This window comes from Hypanus sabinus, chromosome 20, assembly GCF_030144855.1.
Source record: "Hypanus sabinus isolate sHypSab1 chromosome 20, sHypSab1.hap1, whole genome shotgun sequence".
Taxonomy (NCBI): Eukaryota; Metazoa; Chordata; class Chondrichthyes; order Myliobatiformes; family Dasyatidae; genus Hypanus; species Hypanus sabinus.
This window is the reverse complement of record NC_082725.1, coordinates 54,737,846-54,761,333: the sequence shown is the minus strand read 5'-3', so window position 1 is coordinate 54,761,333 and position 23,488 is coordinate 54,737,846. Positions and strand designations below refer to the sequence as shown.

At 41.6% G+C, this 23,488-nt stretch overlaps 1 protein-coding gene across 4 annotated transcripts in view; it reads right to left on the bottom strand.

Annotated features, from left to right (window-relative positions):
- The window catches only part of jarid2b (jumonji and AT-rich interaction domain containing 2b), a 355,488-nt gene that overhangs the window by 112,205 nt on the left and 219,795 nt on the right, over positions 1-23,488 (bottom strand). Inside the window, exon 1 of one of the 4 annotated variants that reach the window (XM_059945531.1) lies at positions 3,264-3,399. The exons of the other annotated variants lie outside the window; for them this stretch is intronic. The gene's annotated coding sequence lies outside the window, so the exon portion shown is untranslated. Of the gene's footprint in view, positions 1-3,263; positions 3,400-23,488 lie in introns of those variants that run through there. 4 annotated transcript variants of the gene reach the window in all.

The window sequence follows — 23,488 nt, the reverse complement described above, 5'->3', positions numbered from 1 at the left end:
TTCAGACCAAACATCAAAATGGGGAAGGAATGTGATCCAAGTGACTTTGACCCTGGAATGATTGTTTGTGCCAGATGGGGTGTATTTCAGAAAATGCTGATCTCTTGGGTTTTTCATGCACAGCGGTTTTGAGAGTTTACAAAGAATGGTGCTGGAAACAAAACAACAGTGAGCGGCACCTCTGTGGGTGAAAACATCTTGTTAATGAGAAAGGTCAGTGGAGAATGACCAAACTGATTCAAGCTGACAGAGAAGCAACAGTGACTCAAATAAACACACTTTATAATATTAGTGTGCAAAAGAGCATCACTGAATGCACATCGAACCTTGAAATGCATGGGCTACAACATCACAAGATGCTACATATCATCTTGTCTGAGCTAGCAACTGCAGTGTACTTCATGGATGTTACAGAGGAGTGATAGTGTGCTGGCAGCTGAGCAAATTAAAGTCTAGGTTGATAAGTGGCATACCAATCAAAAAGCTTGGTTTATCATGGATAATGTTAAGCATTGTTGGAGCTGCACTCATTCATACAGGTAGGGAACACCCCCCCCCCCCCAGTTTGTGGTCCATAGACAAGGGAAAGACTTTGGGATATACCAATCCCTGTGGAAACCAGATATTAAACAGTCTAGCCACTGAGAAACACTAATTTAGTCCTCCTCACTGATTTCTGACGACCTATCCTATTCTGAACCCACAGAAATTTATTACCCCCCAAGTTAAAGTGTATTTCGGAATTAGGGTATATAACAAACATTAACTTTAGTAAATAACCTTCAGATCTGAATATGGAGTGTAGTTTAAATTTAAAATGCAGCTCAGACCAGTAAATTGCATGAATATACTTAAGACTATAGCAAATTGCAGACCAGGAAATAGCCACTTAATGCAATATGCACACCATTGCACAAATACGACAGTAATTTACACTCATTTTGGATATGTTGGTGGGAAGATCCAGGAATTTGAAAACTGTATGCAACTCTAAAGAAGTGTTATAAAGGCATTGAAACAGTTCTGTGACTTTTGCTTTTTGGCATATAAAAATGTGCTATAATGTTGGGTCACAGAATGTCTGTGTCGCGCACAGACTCTCTCTCCCTCTCCCTCGAGTCACTCCAAAAGGCTGTCAGATTAGTTGTGTGTGGATCCAATAAAAGATTTGATATTTACCAGCTTCCATCTCTCCAGTAACTTTGTTCATATTGCAATACCCAACACTGAGATGTTACATAATCTTGTGATATTATCAGTCAGCTTTTATGAATTCCAGTTTCATCACATTCACACTTTATCCCATGCCATTTCAAGTTAAAATCCTGAAAAATTGCTCACAGAGTTGTTAAATAAAATCCTTTATTAAGCCAAAAGGAGGAAAATTAGCTATAGTTAAACTTTCAGACAGTTATATGTTATGGGGACCTGCTGGTATGAAGTGTCCCTCACCCAAACATGCACCAACAGCCAATTAAAGGGGGTTCTGTGATATAAAGTCACATCGCCACTAGTGACTGCTCAAATCAGATGCAAGACTATAAAGACCGATTACTCCCATCTCATCTCAATGGATCTAAAGCCACATGATAGAGTTACTGACTAATGTATTAGACCAGGCAGATAAATAAATTTCAAATTCAGATATTTCTTCAAACAATAAAGGAGTTTTTCCTTTAGTAAGACGAGTTTGCAAAAAGGAAAGAGTGTGGAAGAATCCCATCTTTAAGAAATAATTAATTTTATTGGTAAAATTAGTATCAATGAGAAAGATGATGAAAATCAAAACGACAATACTTAAACCTGACTCCGGGCCATATGTCTTTACATGCTGGCATTTTAAGTTCAATTATTTTCTTCTGCTCATTTCATCTGTAAGAGATCTTAGCCAAGTCACAGCCATAATCTTTTGGCAGGAATAGAATTCTGAGTCAACAACATGGAAATCGCCAAGTGATTATAGAAATATCATATGACAGATTCATTGGCGGGTACGCAAAGTAGCAGACTTGCATAGAGATTGAATTCTGTCCAGGAATTGGGACTAGGAATAAAATGTTACTCATTCTCAGAGAATTAAAATGATAATTTCATGGACCAAGGAGTGCACACAGGTGCCAAGAGCTACCAAATATTTCATTATTGTTTGCAGCTCTGGTTATACATCGCCAGCAAAAAATTGAGTCATTCCAAATTAGTTTTTGCACAGTACAAAAAAATATCATCTTTGGAAAAAAGCAAAAAAAGGTTTAGCAAGTTGTTAAATGGAGTTAAATAATTTTTTGAAATAATTGTGAAAATTGAGGACTGTAAGGAACTGGCACAGATGAGGAACCAAGGCTTAAGACAGATTAGCCATGATTATGTGGAATGGCAAGGCTGGTTTGATGACCAGGTGAATCTCCACCTGCTTCCACTTCCTTGTGAACTCCCACTCGGGATGGTCCCAACCTACCTGAAAGTGATAGTGCAAAGATTCCATTTGTTTGGCCTCTAGTCAACTGGGATGAAATTGTATGAGTTTTAGAAGCAAATTCTGGCAGACAACTCTGTTTGCAGATTTATATAATTTGCAAATGCCTCTAATCCATTCACACACTTGATGTGCTGGACAGTCACCTCAGCTCAATAAAACAAGAAGAATCGAATGGCTGTAACCATCTGCAATTGATTATTTTTACAAAACTAAATTTAGATTCTTTTCCACTGAAGTACAACGATCATGCTTCACAAATGATCTGTGCAACCAAGTTGTTGGATGAATGGATTTCCCATGGACGGCATAAATCACTGCATAAACACTTCAACCAAAGATGGCTGCCCTGTGCCAGGTCACTCAGAGACAGGCAGGTAGATGTGAAATTTCCAAATGGAAATTAAGATTGTAGGCAAGCAAATGATGAAAGGATAAAGCTCAGCTGTAATGGCATGCACAGATAAATAGTCAGCTAGCATATACATGGACAGCTTCTTCTGACAGATCCCGAATGCTAACAGAGCTCATGTTAACTTTATTCCAGCATGCCTCAGTTGGCCATGGCAGAAGTGGGGGTGGGGGGGGGGGGGGGAGAGAGAGAAGAGGAAGAGGAAATAAAGATTGAACACTAGCAACTGTTAACCAAATTAACTACTGCACTTATTGTTGTAGGAAAATCCAGCAACCCCATTTGCAATAGTCTGTCACCAACTTTAAATAGTAAGACACTAAGCAGTTATTTTTTAAAATCACAAATTGCATCTTCAAATTACTAAAAATAACTTACTTTCACATTCTCCTTGGAGAGAAAGATTTCTAAATTAGGAAAATGCTGAACTGTGCTCATCTACCCAAGTATAGGACAATTCAAACAACAGTAAATGCTTCACAATGCAGAAGAACTCCTTAAAGCTCCACTGGGCCTCAGCACAGCTGCTAATGAATGTAGAAAATATAATAGCCCCAGTCACCAATCCGAATTTCTGTAATCCTGGTAATGATTATAAACCACTGGTTTCATTGTTGTTTATAAATGAATGATGAACCAAAATTACTTCCATTCACTCACCGTGATATATATTGACAAAGTGACAATCAATTTAATAGCAGGATGTGGAAAATACAAACCAGGACATTTTCCCTTTTTAATGCAATGCTATATGCTACTCTCCAGAGCTCAGCACTAAGTCAGTTAATGATTTAGCATGGGGCAGCAATACAGTAACCTTCCCCATGGATTTCATCATGGCATGCAGGAGAACAGAATTCAACATCAGTTCACAACGTATCCATAAAAGAACAGCACTGGCTGGGCACCGTGACAGGCATTCTGACTGCATTTGCAATCGCTCTCTGTTTTAGGGGTCAAAGATTACATTGATCAACTACTCCTGACAAGTGAAGTCCTAGCCAAAGGAAAAATGAAGACGCCAGGCTATTTTGGGAATCTGAGGTGTTGGTAATACTCCTGCCAGGGTCTGCTCAAGCTATGTTCAGTGATCAATCCCATCCAAGGCAAAGCAGCCTACTTAACAGGCACTCCACCCTCTTCCTGAAACAACTTCCTGCTCTGCTACCAGCACAGTGGCTGCAGTGCACACCCTGAGATGTCCAAGGGTCCCAGCACCTCGTTCTACAGGAGCACCATCCTGCCATGACTGGCTACATCACTGTGTGGTTTGGAAGCTGCAGGGCATCAGACCACGAGGCCCCACAGAGGATAGTAAAAGCTTCCAAGAGGATTACCAGGGTCCCTCTCCCCCAATTTCTGACATGTACTGGGAGTACTGTATACGAAGGGCCCAGAGCATTGCTGAGGATCCCTACCACCCATCCCAATCTCTTTGACCTATTAGGAAGGAGGTATAGGAGTATCAGGGCTAGGACTGCTAGTGTATTCCTGAGTCTCCACCCAGAACTTGTATGACTGACAGTAATGAAAACCAAGCTAATGGCACAATGAAAGAAGCTTTGAACACCAGCAGAACCTTCATTGCTGCCCAAAATACCATTGCGTAATGGGCAGTAAGAGAGGTAAATACTTTACCTAAAAGGTGGTCTCTCTATGGAAGAAGCTCCCAGAGGAAATGATTGAGTCAGATACAATGACAGCATTTAAAGGACACATGGAGAGGAAGGTACATGGATAGGAAAATACTCAAGAATGGGACTAGGCAAAATAGAAAACCTGGTCAGCATGGTAAACTGGTCTGACTGGCCCGGTTCCATGCAGTATGACTCTTAAAAAAAGAACTTTATAACATATTTTGGCTCATTTTCTTATGAAGGAACAAGTAATTTTAAACCTGCCAAATGATATATTCACAGTTCTGAAAGCTGGCAAAGCCAACATTAAGGATTGACAATGGAAACTGTCAGTGTTCATCTTCAATCATACCAAATCTTGCTCGAGAGCATCCAGAGCAGCAAAACCACAGCAAATGCTGAATTCACACCCTCTACCTTCCGAAGGTTAAAACCATTACCTAAGAAACAGTTTCACAGCCACCTTGTGTAGCTCATTGCCTGCTCTTGACTCCGATTTCTTTTTTTGCAAACCATGGCTTTGTTTTCAACACAATTATTTACCCTGGTCAGTACCACATTCTAGCTGGACTGACAGAAATGGACAATTAATCTCAGTTATTAAAGCCAAGGAAAGCTAGCAAACAGTTAAAATTTAAGGAAATGTGATTATCAGTTTAACACTTTAAAACCAGGCAAAAATATAAAATTATGCCTTTTGCTGAAGAATGTTCAATACCTTTAGATGTGTTTTAATTTTTGCTACTCTGGTTCCTTAATTCGACTATCTGTACCACAGAACAGCAATGGATCTCAAGGTGACTCAGAAGTCTGTGGCCACTGATCTGAGAGTCTCTATGTGGCATAAGTATCAATATAGGTTATTGTGTCCAACTTTTCTTTGAATACATTGTTTTCAGTTACAGAGGCAAGACGTGCCTCTTGAATTCAGGTCCCTGCCTCTGCGAGTTGCTGTGAGCACACAAGGAGCTGTCCTTCTCAGTTCATGGTGATCTACTGACTGGCACTGAATCTCCAGGACACACTGATAATCCACTATCTAAGCAGGCTTCAAAAGTCAGATCACTCATTTTGTTGCTGTTTCCCATTATTTGAGGAGCACAGTTACAGGGCAAGGTTGAATAGCTTGGGACTTTATTCCCTGGAGCATAGGAGAGCGAGGGGAGATTTGATAGAGGTACACAAAATTATGAGGATTATAAGAAATGTTGATCCCACTGTGGTTGGCTGGAATAAGAACTTGAGGTCATACATTAAGGGTGAAAGGTGAAATATTTAAGAGGAACCCGACGGAGAACTTCTTCACTCAAAAGGCAGTGCAAGTGTGGAATGCCAAACTGCTAGTGAAAATGGTGGATACGAGTTTGGTTGCAACTTTTAATGCAAGTTTGAATAGGTACAGGTTCCCCCCACCCCCAGTCCGAAGGTAGAGCATTCCTATGAACACCGTTTGTGAACCAAAATGTCATAAAGCAAAGAAGCAATTACCATTAATTTATGAGAAATATTTTTGAGCGTTCCCAGACCCAAAAAATAGCCTACCAAATAATACCAATTAACACATAAAACCTAAAATAACACTAACATTTAGTAAAAGCAGGAATGATATGATAAATATACACCCTATATAAAATAGAAATATTGTATGTACGGTGCAGTTTCACTTATCAAAATCAGGAAGACAGCGAGCCAGAATCGATTTGGAGGGGGAAAAAAATCATACACATGTACATGCATGCGCAAACAACTACCCGCATAAGGCTTCACGGTCGTTGTAATCTTTCTCAGGGTAAACATGTATAAAGCTGGCGTCTTTTTTTCGTAAAAGCAAAAATCCTCTTTAATTAGTGAAAACAGGTACCAATGGAGGTCTTTCATAACAGTGAGTTGTCATAAAGCGAACGTTCGAAAAACAGGGGCTACCTGTACATGGATGGAAGGGGTATGGAGGGTTATGCTCCAGGTGCAGGTCAATGGGACTAGGTTGAATAATAAGTTTGGCATGGCTAGATGGGCCAAAGGGCCTGTTTCTGTGCCCTAGCGCTCCATGACCCTTTGGAAATGCTACTGATTTGTCATGACTCACCTGATATTTCCCAGCATTGATTTTCCACGCACCCCAACTCCCTCATGTCTCTCCAACCCAGCTGGGCCCCACTTTGCACACTGCCTTTAAATTTCCTGGGTTAATCGGAGCAATCTAAAGTAAATTAGGAGTAATAACAGGGAATAACATCTAACAGTCCTGAAGCTGATCTGCTACAGGAGCACTGATTATGACAAATAAACAGCTTTACTGGTCAAGAATTAACCATACAGATACAATGTTCAGAGTATCAAAGATACCAAAGGCTCATTACCTCAAAACCAGTGACATCAGTGAGAACATTTATATTAGTGCCGTGATGTTCCCAATTTCACATCTCTGAAGGGACAGTCCCAAACTGCAAGTCATTTACAGCAGAAGCCATTAATAAGTCACAGTAGCATAATGGTTAGCACAATGCTTTACAAAACAGACAACCTGGGTTCAAATCCCACTGCTGCCTGTAAGGTATTTGTACATTCTCCCCGTGACTGCCTGGGGTTCCTCCAGGTGCTCCAGTTTCCTCTCACAGTCCAAAGATGTGCTTTTTTTTTAGGTTAATTGGCCATTGTAAACTGTCCCATGATTAGGCTAGGATTAAATTGGGGGATTGCTGGGAGGTGTGGTTTGAAGGCCCGGAAGAGCCAATCCGCACTGTATCTCAATAAATAAAGTTAATCCCTCAACATTATGAAGAGAATCCCTCACCAAATCCCCCAAAGATGTGCCACTGATCAGGTTGCTGGACCTCATGCAGATTCACATCTTTCATCAGCAAAACAATGGCTTCTGATGTTATAAGATTCCAAAGCTTTGCGGAAGACATGGCTTGACATGGCTGCTCCAGTAAATCCATCAAGGTTCTCGTTGATGAATTAACTGCCAGCATTCTGTACAATGGCTCAGGGACAGAACTGCCCACTCCCCAAACTGAGGTCGAGCTAGGATAAGCCATCTTCCCAACCCCATCCCTCATCACGATCAGCTGTGTTCAGCTGTGTTCCTGCTGCAATTAATATTGAATGGAAGGCCCTTTGACCCCGGAGCAAACAACTTGTGACTCTCCTCCAGTCTGTTAACTACAATTCCATTCATATGCACAAAATTCATTGTAAAACCTTACTGAAGCCTGCAAGTCTCATAAGACAGCAAAACCACCAATGTTTCCGTTAGCCTGCAAAATGACAATACAGCTCAACTTCAAGGGAAAGACAAATGGACTCAGTTAAGACAAACAAGAGAAAATCTGCAGATGCTTGAAATCTGAGCAACACACACAAAATGCTGGAAGAACTCAGCAGGCCAGGCAGCGTCTATGGAAAATGTTTCAGGCCGAGAGCCCTAAGCAGAACATTGTAGGGCCTTGGTTCGAAATGTCGACTATACTCTTTTCCATAGATGCCACCCAGCCTGCTGAGTATCTCCAGCATTTTGCGTGTGTTGCTCAGGCTCAGTTAAGGATCCCTTCTTTTAACACTGAACAGTGATTTGAGGTTCAGCATTATGTTTTCTATGGGAATTTGTATCTCCATGTCTTACTTGGTCTTTCAACATAACAAGTTAACCCTGCTCTAAAATCCGCAGTATACAGAAGTCTGCGAGTGGTGACTGGTGAGGAAACAGGAGACGGCTGGGTAAAGTATCCCACAGCAGCCCTGGACATCATGAACAGTGGCAGCCCAACTATTACCTCAAGAGAGAACAGTTAAATGCTGTAATGAAAGCAGTCTATATGACTCAGAATCACGCCAGGTGCTACATCTGCCCACTGAAATATTAGTCAAACTTAACAACAGATGTAGGGCGTGTTACTTTGGAGACAAAGGATTCTTAAATATGATATGAACAGATCTACTGAACACATAACAAACCAGGGGACTGGGTGGCACATACGTTATTTCAGATCCCAGAACATTTCCATTTTTCAAGTAATCTTCACTGTAACCCATTCTCCCCATGTCCCCATCACCTTCACCCCACACACCCACTAGATTCAATCACCTACTTCAGCTATTTCCAAATCCACTTTTCAGCATTTTCAGTCAGTCACACAGCAAGACACTTTTCAGCTCATTGAGTACGCACCAGCCCATTACTCATTTCAACCAATGCTACAATAATCCATTTTAATGTGCTCTAGATTCTACCACTCACCCACACAAAAGGTCATTTGCAATGGCCAATTAATCTACCAGTCTGCATGCTTTTGGGATACAAGAGAAAATCAGAGGACCGGGGGGTGGGATTCCATGCAAACTCCATACAGATGGTGCCAGATTGAGCCTGGGTCACCAGAGCTGAGGCAGTCAGGAAGACTCCCCATTTGCTTAAGCCAGTGACACTCAAATAGTTCACCACCATCCTGGATAAGGCAGCCCACTTGGCTGGCACACTAGCTCCACCTTCAATACTCAAATTCTCCACAGGCCTGCAGTATGCACCATACACAGGCTACTCCCAAACTTGTAACTTCTATCAAGTGGAAGAACAAAGGTTTCAGGTGGAAACACCACAATCCTGGTGACATACCACCATAGCACAGTGGGCAGCGTAACACTTTTACAGCAGCACCAAATAGGAGTTCAACTCCCACTGCTGCCTTAAGGAGCTCGCACACTCCCTCAGTGACTACGTGGGGTCATCCAATTCCCTCCCACATTCCAAAGACGTACAGATTAGCATACTGTGAGCATGCTCTGCCGGCACCAGAGGCGTAGTGAAACTTTCAAGCTGTCCCCATCATATCCTCGGACTGCATAGGTCATCGACGCAAACACCATTTCACTGTACATTTGACAAATAAAGCTAATCTTCATCTTTATTTGGTAAGACACCAAACACCCCAACTTGAAAACCTAACACCATCTCTTCATTGCCAATGGGTCAAATTTCTGGAACTTTCTCTGCAAACAACCATTAATGTGACTAAACTGGAATCTCAGAAGCTGCTCAGGAAGCTAGCTTACCATCATCTTTCCTCGAGCAATTAGGGGAAGGAACAAATTCTTGCTGTACCTTGCAACACCCACATCCCATTAAAACTTAATTTATGAGACTGAGGTGTGGGGAATTCAGATGATGAAAGGAGGGAGGAGGTTTAGGTGTGTTGCATGATTGTGCTACACATGCTACATCTCGTCTAAATGTAAAAGTCACAATAATGTAGCAACTGCTCCTTGCTTCTGGAAAAGGAACTGTCTTAATCTTATAATGGAATCAGAACACCCTTCCACACAGAACCTGGAACGTTCTAGATCTGGTACAGTAAGAAAAGGAAATTTGGTGCCATGTCCAAAAGAACATTTAGAAATCCCATGAATCAGAACCTGATTTACTCTCTCCTTTTGAACTTACCAGGTTTACTGGGAAATTTATTATATAATAGTGCAATGCCTGAGGCAGCTACAATTACAGGTTAGAGGGGTCAAACAGCACCACCTCATTAGCCAGCTTGGTCAGCATCTATGAGTAGGGCCGAAGGGTCAGTTCTTGTGCTGTGCAACTCTATAAGAAAAAATGAATTGAAATGTGTTACAGTATTGGTTGGAAGGACATCCAACAGACTGGAACATCCTGGAACAGACTGGAACATCCACTCCAAAACAAAAGTCCTGAGTTGGCCAGATTACCTTTCTGTAACAGTTACACTCTTCCAAATAAAAAGACGGGCTCTATGAAGGACCCAATTGCCAAAATGTTGCTTGGTACTGGAAGGAATAAAGACATTGGTCCTGAAGCTTCTGTGGATGACATAGGCATAGACATTCCTTCATCAGTGATGATCATCAATTCTTCTGAAATTAAAGCACTGGTACTTCACACAGTGAAAGTGTTGTGCTACAGTCTTCAGTAGGCCTTTTACTTGTATTCTTAGGTTAAAAGACAACTATGAAGGTAATAAACAATGTTAGCTGTTGTACACCGGTGAAGTGCGGAGGAAGTGCTAATTTTCAGTTTAAATCCCAAAATGCATTTCTCTGGATATTTTTGCTTTATGCACTGCTGTAGCCAATACTTGAATCTACCTCAAAACAACACAAGGCATAACCCCCTTTTCTCCCCCCTCACATCAGCTGCCAGGAGTATTTATTTAATTGAGATTCAGTACAGAGTAAGCCCTTCCAATCCTCTGAACCACTCCACACCGCAACCCACCAATTTAACCCGAGCCTAATCGCTGAACAATTTACAATGACCAATTAACCTAAAAACTGGTACGTCTTTGGACTGTGGGAGGAAATCAGAGCACCCATAGGAAACCCACATGGTCACGGGGAGAACGTACAAACTCCTTACAGGCAGCAGTGGGAATTGAACCCACGTCACTAGTACTGTAAGGCATAGTGCTAATCATTATACTACGATGTATTATAATCACATTGGAACAATTGTCACTAACCAGTTCTGGCTGACAGGTCACGGCCAGGTACACTGCCTCAAATTCTCTCTTGGCCTATGACCACTAACAATTTCTGCTTTTAACTTGGATTTCCTGCATCCACAAATTTTTGCTTTTCAATCAGTGACCAGAAAGCACTTACCTTTGGTTTTACTGGTATAGATGCTTAAACCAGAAATGGAAGGACTGACAGTTCATTTATGGTGTGTCATTGTCTGTCTGCCTGTGCATGTGCGCCTGTGTGTGCGTATACGTATACATATATTTTTATTATTGGCTCAATTCCATCAAAAGACCTAGTCAGTGAATTATGATAAGTAGCTAAACTGCTCAGTTACTTTCACATCAGGTACTGAGATAACAATGTGCATATAGTAATCTGAAATTTACACTTCGTGAAGTAGCAAGCATGTAGCCAAGTTATCAAATCTACCTGAAAGTGCTTATGAACATAGAAAACCTACAGCACAATACAGGCCCTTCGGCCCACAAAGCTGCGCCAAACAGGTCCTTACTTTAGAAATTACCTAGGGTTACCCACAGCACTCTCATTTTTCTAAGCTCCATGTACCTATCCAGTCCACCTCCACCAATATTGCCAACAGCCCATTCCATGCACTCACCACTCTCGGCATTAAAAAAACTTAGTTCTGACATTTCCTCTGTACCAACTTCCAAGCACCTTAAAACTGTGTCCTCTCTTGATAGCCATTTCAGCCCTTGGAAAAAGCCTCTGCCTATCCACACAACCAATGTCTCTCATCATCTACTATACCTCAGTGCCAGTGACACCTCTATCAGGTCACCTCTCATCCTCCTGAAGAGAAAAAACCCTGGTATTATATTCTCTGTGGTGATCAGTTTAATTTTTCAAGCAATAAATTTTGCGATCAGCTTGAACACAAGAAACATATATCATCTTATTTAATTTTACAACAAACCACATTGTCACTTGCAAGAATTTGCTGTAATTTCCTACTTTACATGAGTGACAACATTTCAAAATAGCACTGCTATTTCACAGCTTCATGTATCTGGATTCAATCTTGACCACAGCTGTTGCCCATGAGGCATTTGCACACTCTTCCCTCAGGTGCTCTGGTTTCCTCGCACAGCCCAAAGATGTGCAGATTAGTAAGCTGGTTGGATTCAATCATTTGACCCATTTTTGAGCAATGTCATATAAACTCAGGTGAGCAGGGTTTGATGGGAAAGTCAGAAGAATGAAATGGGATTGATGTATATGGTCAAACACGCGGAAATCTGCAGGTGCTGGAAATTCAACAACACACACAAAATGCAGGTAGAACACAGCAGGCTAGGCAGCATCTATAGGAAGAAGCGCTGTCGACGTTTTGGGCCAAGACCCTTCGTCAGGACTAACCAAAAGGAAAGATAGTAAGAGATTTGAAAGTAGTGGGGGGGGGGGGGGGAGGGAGGGAGGAGAGAGAAGGGGAAATGCGAAATGATAGGAGAAGACCGGAGGGGGTGGGATGAAGCAAAGAGCTGGAAAGGTGATTGGCGAAAGTGATACAGAGCTGGAGAAGGGAAAGGATCATGGGACGGGAGGCCTCGGGAGAAAGAAGGGGGGGGGGGGGGAGCACCAGAGGGAGATGGAGAACAGGCAAACAACTAAATATGTCAGGGATGGGGGTAAGAAGGGGAGGAGGGGCATTAACGGAAGTTAGAGAAGTCAATGTTCATGCCATCAGGTTGGAGGCTACCCAGCCAGTATATGAGGTGTTGTTCCCCCAGCCTGAGTTTGGATTCGTTTTGACAATAGAGGAGGCCATGGATAGACATATCAGAATGGGAATGGGACGTGGAATTAAAATGTGTGGTCACTGGGAGATCCTGCTTTTTCTGGCAGACTGAGCGTAGGTGTTCCGCGAAAGGGTCTCCCAGTCTGCGAGACTTGATGTATATGGGTCTTTTTTTTTTGTCAGTAAGCTACATTTAGGATCACTTTATAATAAACTTTGGAGCCCTGGGCCAGATACCTCCAGCCCTTTGCCAGTCATGTACATGGTTTGAGTCGAAGACAGCAGACACATTTAAGCCAAGTGGAGACGAGAGACTGCAGATGCTGGAGGAACTCAGAGAGTCAGGCAGCATCTGTGGGCAGTCAACAGTTTTGATCCTGCCCTTCATCTGCAGTGACATAACGGAGAGAGACAGCCAGTATAAAATGGTGGAAAGGATGGAGCAAGAGCTGGCAAGTGGTAGATAGCTCGATATGTGCGGGGGGAGACAACAGGCAATGCAGGAGGAGGAGTGGAAACTGTGACAGAAACTGGACGTGATAGGTAGAGGGAGCAGGGGTCTGCAGATGATGCAAACAGACGGGATGGAAAGGTTGGCCATGGAATCAAATAAGGGAATTGGAGTAGGCAGATGGGAACATTAGGAGCAGGGTAACTAGTGGAAGGAGTGAGTGATACTCAGATGGGATATGCGGAGGAGGGAAAATAAATGGAGGGTGGAGGCTATGTATAGGAAGAATTGAGTTGATCAGGAGGTGAGAGAAAAGGAACAGATAGGATGCAGATTACCTGAAATTGGAGAGTTTAATGTTCAAAGAAATTTATAGCCAAACCCAAATCTACCATCATCCAAAGGCTACCTAGACAGACATACATATTGGCAAATGCTGAATAGCGGCCAAGAACAAAGGCTATAACCAGCTCAAAAACCAGGTCGACTAAAACACCCACCACTACTTCTCTGGGCTTTTCATCATTTCTGCTGAATAAACTAGCTGTAACAAACAATTCAAAAAGCCACTTTTGTCTTTTTTAGCAACAGGAAGAGACACGAGTGTGGGAGTCAGTAACGACCATCTGCAAGAAATGAATCACCTAAAACCAGGCAAAACGCAGCCTATGCAGGAAATGTGAAATATAAGCAAGAATTCTAGAAATACTCAGCAAGTCAAGCAGGACTCCTGAAGAGATAAAGAGTTATTGTTTCAATTCTAAGGAAAGGCTTGGGCCCAAAACCCTTAAGTAACAAACAGCCCATTGAAGGAACTCAAGTGGGTCAGGGAGCACCTTTATGAGGGTGGGGGGTGGTTGGGGAAGGAATTGCCATTTCAGGCTAAAATCCTATGTGGACAAAAAACATTAAAACCTAAACTACCAATTCTTTTCTCCTAGCCATTGATGTTGTCAAGTCTGAAAAGTGCTTCCAGAATTCTTTGCAGCTTTTTATTCCACACTTCCAAGCACAATAGAAGGCAAAATCCATGATTAATACCAACTCTAAAATTCACTGAAAACCTGTAAAAATACAGGACTGAATTCCTTCTGGTGCAATGTACAGGCCGAGACAGGGTTAAGTAAAATGGCTGCACGCATCCAGAACGAGGCCCCAGCTGTGCAGCCAAGGTGAAAAGAGATTCTTGTACATTCAAACACAAAATGTATTGCAGTATTTCCTCACCAGATTACACCCCCCCCCCCCACCTCCCTGTTTGGGCATCAGCTGATTCATGTTTCATTGCCCTGTGAGTGAGAAAAGAGCAAAGCAAATTTACCATTTGGCTAAGGTACTTCCTCTCACCATACAGCACTTATCTAATGCAGCACAGATAAGTCTTCACTAGTACTCCATTGACAGGAGATGAAATTCAATTGATTACAGGATGGAATGCCTACTGACACCATCAACTACAAAACTGGTGATTGAAAACTTGAGGGCATCGCTTGGTTCAGTTAATTCAGTAATTAATCAGCTTTACAAAATCACCTCATGCTGAGCATGTTTGAAGGCATTTACAAATACCTTAGCAACAGCCTTGCAGCTTGGAATGTCAAACTCCAGGAGACTTGATACACAGGACGCTGCTGTGTTCAACCTAGGATAAGAATCCCAGGCGGCTTTGAAAGTGCTCATTTCTGGTTTCTTCAAACAATTTTCATTGCTTAAATTTAAAAATAGTGAAATAGTTCTTTTTCTGCCTTCTTTCGTAATGGTCAAGACAAATCAACCTGATGACTATGAATGAGCTCTCTCTGGGAAGCCCCCACATTTCTACAATGGGGTTGGATTAGTGGGTACATTGACTAATGTACTGTAGACTGCAAGCAAATACTATTTAATTAACAGGATGAATCTGTAAGCCAGATCTAAAGGCTTTACCTCCACCCAAAGATAAGGACAAACAAAACATCAGCAGCTTAAACACCCCACTGGTATTGCCAAAACATTTAATGGCATGTTTCTACTAGCACACTAATCAAACAGATCCATCCTGGCTGAATCACGCCATGGGGGAGGAAGGGGGCAGCACCTGCTCATTCACAATCGTAACACCACAGCATTGCAACACTGTTACTTACAACCCATGCACCCCTACACTGAGGCAGCACCCCACAAAAATTAGCCTGCTGCTCAAGACCTCAAGTTGGAATAGACCCACTCAAAGGCTGAGGTGCTTGCAGCCAAAATTATCACACCTTCCAAACAGAAAATTTAGTACGGCTTGATAGAGGGTTCTCTGCCTGAAACATCAGCAATTCTGGACCCTCCCACATCTGCTTCCAGACTCAATGAATTCCTCAAGCAGATTCTAGCAGTCTCTTCTATCTTCAAAAACATTAGCAATATCCCTCCCGGTTTCCTCTATCACCTACTTACTATCTTGTATTTCTTACCCTCCCCCCACCCTTCTTACTCTGACTTCTCATCTTTTTTTCTCCAGTTCTGATGAAGACTCTCAGCCCAAAACGTCAACTGTTTAGTGCTGCCTAGTCTGCTGAGTTCCTCCAGTATTTGTGTGTGTGTACACGCGCATGCTGCTTGGATTTCCAGCATCTGCTGACTTTTTCTTGTTAGCAATATCCCCATTTTCCACAAAGTTTCACTTAAAATCAAATCTACATCTGCCACAAGGCAGAATGGGTCAGGTCTGGATACTTGTCAAATGTTTATACAGTTAATCAGTCATGCTGAGATTCGGAGTTCAGTGTAAAGTGTATGGACAGCACAGCTCACTGATGCACCCTCCGTCACAAGGCATGTTAATTATTAGAATGTAGACTCAGCGATCAAATCAGGCTGACAGAGGCAAGAGATAAATATAGGACACTCACTGGGTTAAGATCTAACCACTACGGGAGATCATCATGGGCCATGATTATTTAGTCAGGGGTGTAGAAAGCAACTTTCCTTCCTAGCAGTAGGGCAAAAAGCAAGTGATATGGTCTTTATCAACACACACACACACACACACACACAAAATGCTGGAGGAACTCAGCAGGTTAGACAGCATCTATGGAAATGAATAAACAGTCGATATTTCAGGGTGACACTTCTTCAGATCTGTTCCTTCCATTTCCTCCCATCTCCTCCCATCTCACCCAATCAATAAAAAGTGACAATTCATCTCAAGGAAGGACAATGAAGTCCTAGTTGGCAAACACTTTCAGAAAGATTAAAAAATTACTTCTATGTTTTATTATAGCAGATTGTGAACAAATCCAAGAAAGCAACATAACAACACACATAAAAAGGTGGAGGAACTCAGCAGGCAAAGCAGTACCTAAGGAAAAGAGTTAACAGTCAATGTTTCAGGCTGAGACCCTTCCTCAGGACTAGAAAAGTTCTGAAGAATGGTCTCAGCCTGAAACGTCAACTGTTTACTCTTTTCCATAGATGCTGCCTGGCCTGCTGAGTTCCTCCAGCATTTTGTGTGTGCTACTTTGGATTTTCAGTATCAGCAGATTTCCTCATGTTCAAGAAAGCAATATGTACGGATTTTCAAGACGTTTCACTTGCTCAGATCAGAGAGCAGCTGTTCCATTTTAGTGTTTCAAATCACAAGTACAGTTGATGAGCTTGCTGATACTGGTTCAATTTTTAATCCGCATGCATTTAGCGCAATGAAATAGACAAAATACTTTCAAACGTATTGACCATCTGCTTAAACTTTGATATGATCATGAATTCAAACTGCACTGTTTGAATTCTTCTGACATCTTGAATGGTAACAATCCTCCTTCACTTGAATGGATTTGACTTTTCTTGACTTTCCATAAATTGCGCATAAACTTGAGATTTTGTCTAATGATACTGATAATATTCAAATTGGGCTCAGACTTACTGGCACCAAAACATACATCAAGAGTAATACTGTATGTACTAAAGCTTGCAATTACAGTGAAGAAAAACATGATATGGAACTACTTTTGATTTATCTATTTATTTATTGACAAACAGTGCAGAATAGGCCCTTAGAGCCATACCACTCAGCAATCCCCTGATTTAACCCTAGCCTAATCATGGGACAATTTGCAATGACCAATTAACCTACCAATCTTTGGACTGTGGGAGGAAACCGGAGCACCCGGAGGAAACTCGCGCAGTCACGGGAGAATGTACAAACTCCGTACAGGCAGCGGTGGGAAATGAACCTGGGTTGATGGTACTGGAAAGTGGTGTGTAAAATGAAATACAAAATATTCAGAAGCTCTCCTACAACCCCCCTACTTTTTTTCCCAGGGAGTATACTTCAACAATCACCTCCAGCACAATCAAATGTAGTCCTTGGTATAAAGATGCTGAGATTATTACACCTTTAATGCAAAGTGCCATACTTCCTCTGCCCTCAATCATTTCAAAATGACACACAATTTAAGTGCTACAAACATTTTAATAAGATACGTTAGCTTCCACCCCATTCCTACGGAGCAGTATTTCATGCGCTGCAGCAGTTTTCAAAAATCAGCTTACGCCTAGGTTTGCTGTGAGTGTTCTTTCTGGTGATTCTTCAAGCTGTCTGATGTCACAATTGCTGGAAGACAAGCCCTGACAAGTCCCACCCCACCCCCCACTTCAAGCTGACATCAGCCAACAAATGACATTGAAAAGGAGACACTCATGTCTGTGGATAGCCTTTATCAAGCCTGGAGGCAATGTAGTTTCATCACCACTGACATTAACGTGCATAATTTCGGATGGCACAACCGCCATCTCCAAGCATTATCATTTCTCGGGTGCACAAGACACTCTGCCTTCAGCAGCAGGAGACACTGTGTGTCAGGATCAAGTCTCGCAGCTTGGCCTAACTGGGACACAAAAGTAGCTTAATCAACAACGAGAAAAAGAATGGAAGAGCAATTCCTGCTTCATCAATAGTCCAGTTCTGTGAAAGAGACCCAGGTACAAGAGAAAATAAATCTGGGACAAGACACGCCTGACTACAGATGCCAGAATCTGAAGCAACCAGACAAACTGCAGCCTCTGTTGGTTGGGGTGGGGGGGGGGGGGGGGTGCGGTGAGAGAGAAAAGAAAATGTTGATATTTCAGGTAGAATCCTGCATTAGAACCTATTTTCAATCGATGCTTTTGTCATTCAAGGCTGTTTCTAGTACAGCCGTTATTTCTGCTTCCCAAAAAAAAAGTTTCTGTGCGAATAATTCCAAAAATCCCATTAGCCTTTAAAGCTCAGATTTTTGAGATGATGGTGAACATTCACAATGGCAGCAACTTAGAATATACAATGCATTCTTGTTAATTAGGGCAGCCGCTTATTTGGGACACTATGCTACTTAATTGAAACAGGGGACCATTACCAAACAGTTTCTAACTAGCATCAGCCACATCAGCCGTTAACACTACACCATGCCTAAGACAGCATTTGTTATTTATTTGAGCTGACGGACGCTGATTAAAAAAGCAGTGGTAATTTTGTGTTTTATTTCGACTTGTAAACATTTCACACCCTTGACAAGATGCCATGAAAATTTCTGACACTAGCCGAAAAACTGGAGATAACTGGACAGCCAAAATCTGCTGATTTTGTGCAATTATGGCTTCAAGCATTCAGATTTGGAAATGTCAGAAACAGCCAGGATTGAAAATGAAATTATTTCACTCCTTGAACAAATTAGTAACTACATAGAATGGAAGGTATCAACTATCATCTTGAATGTTACAATGAAAATGAAGATTTGGAGGAGGCAATCGTCAAAAGCATTGTATCAAAACACCAAGGCAGGAAAGTATGAAGGTAAGAAAAGTAATGGAAGATGACACATCTGAATCTAAAATAGTGACGGCACAGGTTGAGAGGAAATTTATTGTTGGATTACAGTGCTACTTCATGCAGGAAGGCAATGAAGGCAGTCCAATATCTGTACTATTGTGTTGATTTTGTTCATAAATAGTCAAAAGAATGTGGCAGCATATATTGTATTAATTTCTCTGTTGATAACTATTAGAAACTCTTATTCCAAATTAAATTATCAGCTTGGATCAAAGTCCTTAATCTGGACTTTGATTCAGTGATTTAAAGGGAACAACTTAACTCAAGATTCTGGTCAACACTGCCACCCCCCGCCAACAAAGAGATGATCTAATTCATTCATTTGCTGATTATGGGGACCTAATGCTCACAATTTGACTGTGTGTGTTGAAAGTGACCATCCACTAATTGCAAAGCTGCTTGAAAGGGTGACATAGCACTATATAAATGCAAGTTGCCCCCCCACAAAAAAACGACAAGTCTTTGAATCTTTGAAGTCCTTTAAACTGCTGCCATTGTATACAACGTGGCAGGAAAACAAATGTCTAATGCAATGCAAAAACTGCATATAGCACTTCAAAAATAGCACAAAAGAAAATAGACTAAAGGTGTAAATGAAAGGACCAGGAGAGATAAAAATACAAAAAAAAGCATTTGGAAACTTTTTTAAAAAATCAACTTCACTTAGGGGATCTCAACATTTCTAATGATTTGTGAAAGCTCATTTTCAGTCATAACTAATCTTGAATGAGTCATTCAACATATGCTGGTGATATTAAACCCGATTCAGAACACTCTTAATAAAAATGACTGGAAATCCACCCGTGCCAAAAGTACCATCAGGTTTATACTGTACTGTTTCCAAAGTTCATTGCAGTGGAAGGAACTTCAGTAACCAAAAATATAAGTTGACACTACTACTAAGTGCAATCAGTGTTAGCCTTGACAGAGGAGCATTTCTAGGTAAGAGAATCAAGATTTCTGAATTTTAATTGAATTAGAATTATATTACACACAATTTTTTTTTAAATTCCATGAATTATATGCAATCTCAAAATGCTCTAGGAATCCAGACTACTTTTGACAGGTCACATACCGAATACATATAAATGTTGTTTTGTTAGGCTTAGATAATGCCAAAATGGAGCTGTGCTGTTGCCTAGCTATATGACTGAATGGTGGAAGAGGTTGATAGATAGTGAAGAGTTACAGTCTGCGTCCATCCTGGCTTAGGGGTCAGGATTTACTTGCCTCAAATGTTACACTGGTATCCAGATTACCATGCTCCCTCAGACTTGCATTCAACACGCACTGAGCACTGGCCCACAGTAATGCCATCAAGGGTGCTGCCCTTTACCCTGGACCTCACCACTGAGCAACCAAGCTTTCCCCAGCCTATTCAGTACTAGCCTCTCCACACAGAACCACTGGCAAATCATTGCTGAGGGAGCAACAGCGAAGAGCAGGGGCCCATGCCAAGTTTCCAGCACAACAATATGGTCATTAACATGTGTCTTACACATAATGTAGGGGGTACACTTGCAACCTTGATCCTGGGGACATATTCCAACAATGACAAGAGCAAAAACACAAGAGATGCTGCAGGAAGAACACACGCAAAATGCTAGAGGAACTCAGCAGACCAGGAAGCATCTATGGAAAGGAGTGAACAGTTGACGTTTCGGGCTGAGACCCTTCATCAGCGACAGGGCAAAATTATTACAGGGACAGGTCATCTAGTAACGATATCCTTAAACTTCGGGAGCTATGTATATTCTGCATGCTGGGCTGCTCATGGTTCAAGAGCTCAGCAGAAGTCACTAGATCTAACTGCACACTAGTTACAGTAACATAGATCTGCAAATCCCCTCCCAGAAAACTGGGGTGCAGCGATCTAAGACGTCTGCAACTGGAGATGCTGCCTTACAACTCCAGGGACACACATTTAATTCTGACCTCTGATGTGATCAGTGACGAGTTTCCACACTCGCTGTGACTAAGTGGGTTTCCCTTTCTACACTCTTGAAGACATGCAAGTTGGTAAATTAACTCTCTCGTGCAGATGAGCAGCAGAACGTTGAGAAGAGCCTTGGGAAAGTACACAATTAATGACAGCTCTTTTAAGTCTAAAAGTGGCCACACAGGTGAACAGAAGGGATATGACATTCTTGTTTTTATTAGCTAAGACACTAAGTTAAAGACTCAGAAATTTGGGTTGCAACTTTATGAACTCTGGTAGGGCTGCATCAGGAGTGTTACATTTATTTCCAGTTCCCCCTTTATGTACAGATGTGGAGACTATGGAGAGGTTCACCAGGGTGCAGCCTGGATTAGACACTGTGTGCAAAAAGGAGAGGGCAGACAAACTAGGATTATTTTTTCTGAAGTGGCATAGGCTGATGGGAGGCTTTATAAAAATTTATAAAACTTTTGAGAGGCATAGATAGATATATAAATATCTATTTATCAGGGTCAAAAATATCTAAGGCTAGAGTGCATGCATTTAAGTTGAGGGGGAAATCAAAGAAAATGGTGGGGCATCTGCATTTAAAAATAATAGTTGCAGGTGTCTGGAATGTGTGGCCGGGGTGGTGGTGAAAACAGATGTAATAGGGGCATTTAAGAGGCTCTCTGTGCTGAGAATGGGTGGTATGGAGCAGGCGCAGAAAGAGGGTTTAGATGCCATTAGCACTGTTCCTAAGCTGTACAGTTCTCTGCTTTAAAATGAAGAGAATAAATGGAATTGGTATAAAATCCCCGTAAATGGGTGTTGTATGATTGACACAGATTCAGTTAGCACAATTGTCTGATTTTGCTCAGTATGATACTAAGACATCAAGACTCCCACCATACCTATGCCCTCTTCCCAATTATCACTCAGTCTGGCCAGTTGCCAAGCACACAAAAAAAAACTGAAGATCGTTTGTGTAGTTCTGCCATTTCACTGGACAATGTCTTCATATGTCCTGCAATTCCAGGTTTTCTACCTGTTCTCAGGCTGCCACTTTCAACACTTTCCACAAATATTCCATGTTTGTCAAGACACAGATTAACAGAGGATGCTGTACAGTGACACTGGTTACATCACTCAGTCAGTCAGCTGGCCTTCAGCATTAACTGACATAAAGCCAACAACCAGAAAGCAAAGGCAAGCTTCATATTAAAAATTACATATACACCCCATCAACAGGTCTATCATTTTATTGCCTGTAATGACTAGATCAGGTAATCTTTTGTCCACAACACTTGTCATGCTCTGAACTATTGTGGGATGTTTGCCTTGTAGTTGGACACAGTAGAGATCAAGCACACTTCATGATCCAACAATGGAACATTCAACATCATGAAGACTACAGGGTGTCCCCTGGTTATGGCAGAAGCCAGATTGTTGAATTGCTCATAACATGAACAGTTCACAAGTCAGAAAAAAGACCTCAAGCCCAAATCCCACGTGGCAGAGGATGGCCAATCTACCCCATCTGTCTCCCAAATACTGGGTCATGTGCTTGAATTGTACATAAACCATGCATTCAAAAATAAAGGACCTGTATTTAATTTTCTTTTACCTCAACTTTTACTTCAACTGTTAAAAAGGCACACAGATTGCCAATCAGCAAAAGGCTCTTATTGTAGGATATTTATCTCCTTTGTTGAGCCTGAATGTTTGACAAAGGAGATAAATTCTCTAGAGCAAGATACTCAATGGTACAGAACTTGAGGGAAATGTGGTAAGACCTCTGGGCTCTACGCCATAATTAATGGTTAATCATTATGCCATACACATTGCTCAGGACACAAAGGTTCAGCCTCACTAAAGGCCATATTTACAGAAATACCTTTTCCACTACAAGATTGCTAAAAAGTACAACTTCTAACAAGTAGAGTCATACAAAATGCTGCTGATTTACTGCTGCCTCTGAGCTCTCGATTAAACATCGCTTGCTGCCTTACATGGGGGGGTGGGGGGAGAGATAAAGTGCAGGCAAGCACTTTGACTTGTGTATTAGGATGTGTATTTGAATTAAACAATTCAGAGTTCAAACTCCATGTCAACAAGTGCCATCTTTCAGACAACACATTAATAGGGAGAGTCCATCTGATAGGTCATATGGATGGAAACTTGGAGTACAGGGTGTTCTGTGTAACATGGACAACAAACCTACCCCCCAAACCACCACCACACCGACAGATTAAACAGATCCTTATCATACAGCTATTTACGGAATTTATAGTTGATAACATGTACAATAGCTGCATTTCAAAAATAATTGCCTTATCTGGAAATGCCTACAGATGCAACATGTGGAACATACTTGCAGGTATTTTCAATTAGGTAATGAACTATGATAATAAATACCAGCATATTGTATGATGCTGATAGAGGTGTACTGTGGTTTGTTGTGAAACAATAGATCTGGGTGGATCAGTGCTAAAGATTTCTCTACAAATAAACCA